Raw genomic sequence first — 6,813 nt, 5'->3', positions numbered from 1 at the left:
TGCAGTGTGTACCATCCACAGGATGCACTGCAGCAACTCGCCAAGGCTTCTTCGACAGCACCTCCCAAACCCGCGACCTCTACCACCTAGAAGGATCAAGAGCAGCAGGCACATGGGAACAACACCACCTGCACGTTCCCCTCCAAGTCACACACCATCCCGACTTGGAAATATATCGTCATTCCTTCATCGTCGCTGGGTCAAAATCCTGGAACTCCCTTCCTAACAGCACTGTGGGAGAACCTTCACCACACGGACTGCAGCGGTTCAAGAAAGCGGCTCACCACCACCTTCTCAAGGGAAATTAGGGATGGGCAATAAATGCCGACTTCGCCAGCGACGCCCACATCCCATGAACGAATAAAAACAAAAGTAAAGTTTGCACTGATGCGTGATTTCTATATAAATGAAGATTTACATTTTTTGTGGATTAGTACATTTCTGTATTGCTCAACTGTAATATTGGTGAAGACTGTTTGTCATCTACCTTCTGCTAAAAGCATATCAGCACAAACATGGCTTTTGACTTGACTGCGGTTATATTGCACCTGTCAGGCCTGGACCAATATCTGTGGAGTGCAGGTTAGAGATCTACTGCCGATCACATTTCTGTGGGTTGCATTCAGATCAGTGACAGAGCACTGTTATCTATAGTTGGGAAGGTGTGCTAGAGAACGTCTGCTTTCTACCACAACAAAGATTAAAAAATAAGTTTATCAATTTTTCCAGGGAGTTAAATTGTACCCAAAGCAAACCCAAACTGATGTGAAACACTCTTCTAGAGATGGTCTTCCCTCCTGATTTTAGTTTGCTTCGGAGTCAAATTGGGGCATTTATGTGAAAATGAAAAAAACGTTATTGTTACTTTTCTGCTCACTTGTGTTAGATTAAATTCATCAGCTCATATATATGTACTTATAAGTCATTGGGGGAGAAATTTGACTTGTACTCAAAATGGGTGGCAAGTCAGCGGAGTGAAAGCTCTGTGTGCTGGTCTAAGGCCCGAGTTAAATTCGAATTCCGGCCTCGTCTGAATGGAAGTGGCGAGATGTCGAATCAACCCACAGGAAGGTCCTGGTCGGGGGAGGGGGGGGAGGGGAAGCGAATGCAGGGGATGGGTGGGGTGTAAGTTTGGGCTGGTAACGACCAACAATATTTTTGTGGAGCAGAAGTAGCATTCCTGCAATTTGAAAATGTTTTGTGGTCATTTTATGAGTGGCCTCCAGCAGTTCCTTTTAGGACCGCTTGTAAAAATATGGTTTAAAACAAGCATTGAAAATAGGAGGACAAAAGTTCAACATCTCGGTGAGATCAAGGACAGCTCACACAGCAGAATATCAGGGAAGCCATAGAATAGATAACACTGACGTCAGAAGGTGGTTTACACCAAATCAAGAGATGTGGTTACTAAGAAACCGACATTGGTGGGGCCGTGCAAGGCTGAATAAAGGGGGTTGTACTCAAGGAAGAAGGATGCATTCCTCAGAGCTTGTAAACAGAGATGGAGGTTGAAGTTATTAGCTACATTATGTAAAACAGCTTATCTTGGATTGCTAACATGGCATCAGCACAGTGGGATGGTTTACGACCATGAGGTAAGACCAGCGGTGCTTAAGTACAGAACAATCCAGCCGAATATTTAAAGATAGTGCATACTCCCTCCCAAAGTTACAGCTCTCAAGAGGGTACAGTCGGAAGTCCCATCAGGTTGTATTGATTGCTTGTCATTTAATGTAATCTGTAGACAGTTGTATTATAACTATAATACTGTTGAATGTAATGTTGAAGACAGATGTAGTGCAACTCAGTTGGAAGTTATTGTTGATGGATTAACAACCTATAGTTGTGACAGTAATCGAGAAATCCGCTAACATTGACGTTCCTGGGTGGGCCCGAGTTTTAAAGGTTTAAAAATAACTCGGGTTGAAAGAGAGACAAAGAGAGAGACAGAGAGACAGACAGACAGAAAGATGGAGAGACAGAGGAAAGAAATAACCATGGCGAGCGCATTGGATAGTTTATGTTTAAGCAAATGAGGAGAAAAAGATATTGTGCACGAGGATGAGGAGTTGAAAAGAATCCTTTCACGGCAGACAGAAGCTGTAAAGGAATTATGTGAAAATCAGTAGACTGTTACTAGCTGTAGAATGTATTCTTTATTTTAAAAGCCTGTGTTAGTGCTTTCTTTTTGCAACATTTGCTTTGTGTTCTCTTTTGTGTAACGTTTCAAAGATTTTGTTTCGCTGTGAAGGCTAACATGTCCTTCAATTAAAAGTGGAAGAAATGAAACTTAATCTTGTGTCTCTGACAACAATCTGGAAATATTGGACTAACTAAAAATAAGATGAACAAACTAAAATATTATCTTCCCTGACACGAAAGGTTTTTTAAAAAATTTATGTGAAAGCTACGTTGACAAACACTGTATCAGTTGTTTATTTTTTTGCAAAGAGGTTAACCTCTTCCAAAGACTCAGACATCTGTTTTAATTCACAAAGCAACAACCTTTGCATTTATTTAATGTAAGTTTCTTAATATAAGTGGGTATTTCCCCATGTGATAGAAGGAAATATTGGGCATAATTGAGTGCTCCCTTTGCTGACTATTCCTCCTGGATTGAGGTAATTAGATTCATTCATGGAAATGTGTGTGGCGTCCTCTCTGCTCCCAGGATAAAGGGTGACAGAAAAAAATTAATGAATTGTTTGTTCCTTTTGGCCCCTTGGGCTCTCAAGAAAAGCCACAGTGGATTTTCTGTGTTTCATTTTAAACAGGAAACAATGGTTTTCAGGACCACAAACATGTTAGTGCAGGAAATGATCCAGTGGTGTTCAGAATTTAAGACCTTATCTGCAGACATCGGCAGATATCAAGGGGTGAATTTTAACCCCAAAGAATGGATGGGTTGGGGGCATTGGGCAGTGAAAACTTTTTGTCATGGGAGCGGGACCGCATCCTGGCTTCAACACGCCGACAAACCCAGACGCTTCTGGGGGTGCACGTGCTTCTGAAACCCGGAAGTCCCGTCGGCACTTAAAGCCAGAGGGACAATATTTAAAGGGCTAATTAAAGATGTTAAATTTTTGTGGTTTGAACTACACAAGCCATTTTAACTGCTTCTAAATGTGGCTCCTGTGGCCTCTAAAAGGCGCCTTGGAAACGGAGGCGAGTTGCAGCCAGCACCCATTTGGACCTTTAAACCAGTGATTGACACACGTGAAGAAAAGGTGAGTTTTTGCAACAGGGCAATCAGTTCTCTCAGACAAACCTTCAGCTGGGAGTTCTTTGTGTTTAGTCTGAGATTTCCTGGTTCACACATATTTATCTACATTTTGGACCCCCTCAAACTGACATCATCAGGATGGGGGGCACAATGGATTTATTCTACAGTACTCCTGAGGAGGAGGCACATCACCATCTGTGGCAGGCACGGCGTGTAGTTCTGGGAGTTGCAAGTTCACAAGACAGAGGTGTACCACAAGGATCTGCAGAAGAGCAGAGAGGGCACCAATGGAGGGGCCGACGTCGCAGGAGGCACTACCCACGTGAGGGGGTCTACCGACAGAGGCTGAGCTTTCTGGACCTCTCTGAGCAGCAGTGCTTATGAAAGTTCAAATTGAGTTACCAGGTGGTCGCAGACATCTGACGCTCCTTCATGCACAGCAGCTCCCAGCTGGGCCTGGTGGCCAAGCATTGCCCGTCCCAGTTCAAGTCACCACTGCCCTCAATTTCTTTTCCTCCGGATCCTTCCAGGGTGCCACCAGTAACATCACCAGGATCTCTCAGTCATCTGCACATAAGTATGTACGACAGATCACTGATAGCTTGTTTGCCAGGGCATCCGACTCATCAACTTACTCTGCGACGACCTCAGCCAGACTGAGAGGCCAGTGGGTTTCCACTCTTAGCTGGCTTCCCACGGGTACAGGGCGCAATCAATTGCACACACATAGCAATCCAAGCACCTGCACATGAGCAATAAACTGAAAGATATATCACTCCAGCAAGGCACAGCTGGTTTGCGACCTCTGGAAGAGATTCCTTGTGTGCCAAATTCCCTAGCAGCTGCCATGATTCCTTCATTTTACACAAATCTAACATCCCAGCCCTCTTCCACGCACAAGACAGACTTAAGGGCTGACTCCTCAGAGACAAGGCTTACCCCCTACAGACGTGACTCATGACACCTGTGAGAAACCCCACCAATGAGGCACAGCAGCGGTATAACGACAGTCACACCACCACCTGGTCTGTCGTTGAACAAGCCATAGGAATGCTTAAGATGCGCTTCAGGTGCCTGGATGATCTGGGGGATCCCTTCAGTATTCACCAGCGAGGGTGTGCGGAATAATAGTTGCATGTTGCGTCCTGCACAACATCGCTCAACAGAGAGGGTTACAGGTGGATGAGGTCCCATGCGCTCGTGAAGCATCCGCATCTGCCATCAACATTGATTGAGAGGAGGAGGAGGAGGACGACGATGGGCAACGCATCGGCAAAGCAGCGGCTCACCTGGCTGCTCATGATGCCAGGGAGTCACTCATACTTGATAGAGTCTCATAAGGAGATTTGCAAAGTGAAGATAGTGAAGTACTCAGACCACCTGGAATGACGATTATCACCACCACCACCAACACCAGCATACCCCCATCCATTTGCACAAAGGAGTTCTACTACCACACATAGACACATTGTAAATGCACCCAATGGGTGGCATCAAGCCTTGCCATTCACAAGGAGGCACATGCAAGGACGCTTTCATGAAAGGGACTCAAGAATGGACAAGACATGGCAGTGGTGGTGACAAGTACGACATTTATTGTGAATGTAACAAAAAACAAAGAAATGAAAAACATGACATTCAGTCAGAGACCTTCTGCATACTCATGGTGATCACAAAACCTTCGCCTTCCTCTTCCTACTACTTCTCCAGGGTGCAGCCTTTGTGGCTTCAGCAGAGGTAGTGGCAGGTTGCTCAGGTCCCTGCCCTGACCGCTGAGATGCTCTCGGCCTACGACCTCTGGGTTTTGGAGCCCGTGAGGGCCCCGAAAAAGACTGTTCCACTTGCACCTGAGTGGGGGCAGACTCGGCCATCAGGAGAGAAGGCAGCATTGCGGGTACCAATTGAGGGAGGGCAATGGGTGAGACGTGGGAGCGCTTTGAGTGGAGTCTCCAGTTCACCATGTCCTCTTTCGCCATCATCCCTCTCCAGGGCCACGGCCACATCACTCCTACCGCTCTGTTGGTCAACAGTGTGGAGGGCATCTGTGATGCCTTGTAAGGCCGCTAAAGTATCTGTCTGCCTGTTTAAGGCGGCAGAATGTTGGTCACCCGATGGATGCACAGACGTGTGAATGAGTGAGGGTGACAGGGTCACCTGATGGATGCATTGCTCTGGGTCAGGCTGACAATGAAACAGATGCATCGGTGGTTGAATAACGGAGAGATTCACCACATTGCATCAGGATTGGGGTGAGTGGGAGGAAGTGCACAGAAAGTGAAGGTAACTTGACAGTGAGCTTTAAGTGGATGTGAGGAGTGATGTGATGGAGTAGGCTACGCAGGGCAGAGTGTGAGGGGGGATAATGTGCACCACAGAATGCAGGTGAATCAGTAACTGTACTCACTTTTCCTGACCTGGTTAGGTCATTGAAGCACTTCCTGCACTGCATCCAAGTCCTTGAGATGGTGCTCCTGCTGGTCACCTCCTCCGCCACCTCGAGCCAGGCCTTCTTGATGGCAGAGGCAGGGCGCTTCCTCCTGTCAGCCAGGTACAACGTTTGCCTCCTGCTCCTCACACCAGCTAGCAGCAACTCCAGTGAAGAGTCACTGAACTGGAGTGCTGGCCTCATCCACTGCTGCTCCATATTTGCTGATTTCTCCTTTCTCCCTCAAAACCCATGGTTGCAATGGCCCTTCACTTAATCCAGATCCCAGCTGTACACCTGCTGCGCAGCTTGGAGACGCAAAACCCAGAAGTCACAATAAGAGTCGTGATCACTCGAGAAAATGCAAGAAAAAGTTTTCTGGGTATCCCACGTGCGTATTGAGCCCCCCATCCCCCGCTGAGACCCAGCCGGTACGTTAAAATTTATCCTCATATGTCACATCATGGTGACGTTTTGGACTAAGACTTGGATTTTGCTAATACTGTGCATCAAGGAAGAAAGTATTTTGGGGGGAAATAAAATAATACATTGACAAGTCCTGTCAGTCCAAAAATACTGCTCTCGAATTGGGATAATAAAGAGTTTAAGTAAAATAAATAAAAAAATGCATTGAGATATTGGACCAGACTGTAAATATTGTATTGGACAGTAAAGTTCCTCCAGGGCTCATGAATGAGGTGAAATGATAATATAATGGGATGTGTAAAATTGGATGAGAGGAAGTGATTGAGAATATAAGATAGAAACAGGGAAATTACACCACTAAATGGGAATTTCTCTAAAGTCATAAACCTGGGTGATAATGGGTAAATAAATCACCTGGGCATGATTTACTAAAAGATATCATCTGGTATAAATGTACAATCTAGTGAAAGTCAGAAAAGTGTGGTTGGGAATAATAAATTGATAGCTTTCTCTTGGAGATGTTAGGCCCGATATTAGCACCCGCTATCGGGTGCGTTCCTGGCGGGGGGCTCCGAAAATCGGGGAATCCGGGAGCGGGTCGGGAGCCCGGCTCCAACCCGCCCACTTCCGGGTTCCCCACTGACGCGTTGACATGTGCGCGCAGCCCCCGCAGGTGGGAATCCCGCAGGCAATTAAAGCCAGTGGGGTGCCACTTGACAGTATTTATTGTGGTATTTCA

The sequence above is a fragment of the Heptranchias perlo genome, chromosome 13, assembly GCF_035084215.1.
Source record: "Heptranchias perlo isolate sHepPer1 chromosome 13, sHepPer1.hap1, whole genome shotgun sequence".
Taxonomy (NCBI): Eukaryota; Metazoa; Chordata; class Chondrichthyes; order Hexanchiformes; family Hexanchidae; genus Heptranchias; species Heptranchias perlo.
The sequence above is the reverse complement of the archived record's forward strand: the minus strand, read 5'-3'. Positions refer to the sequence as shown.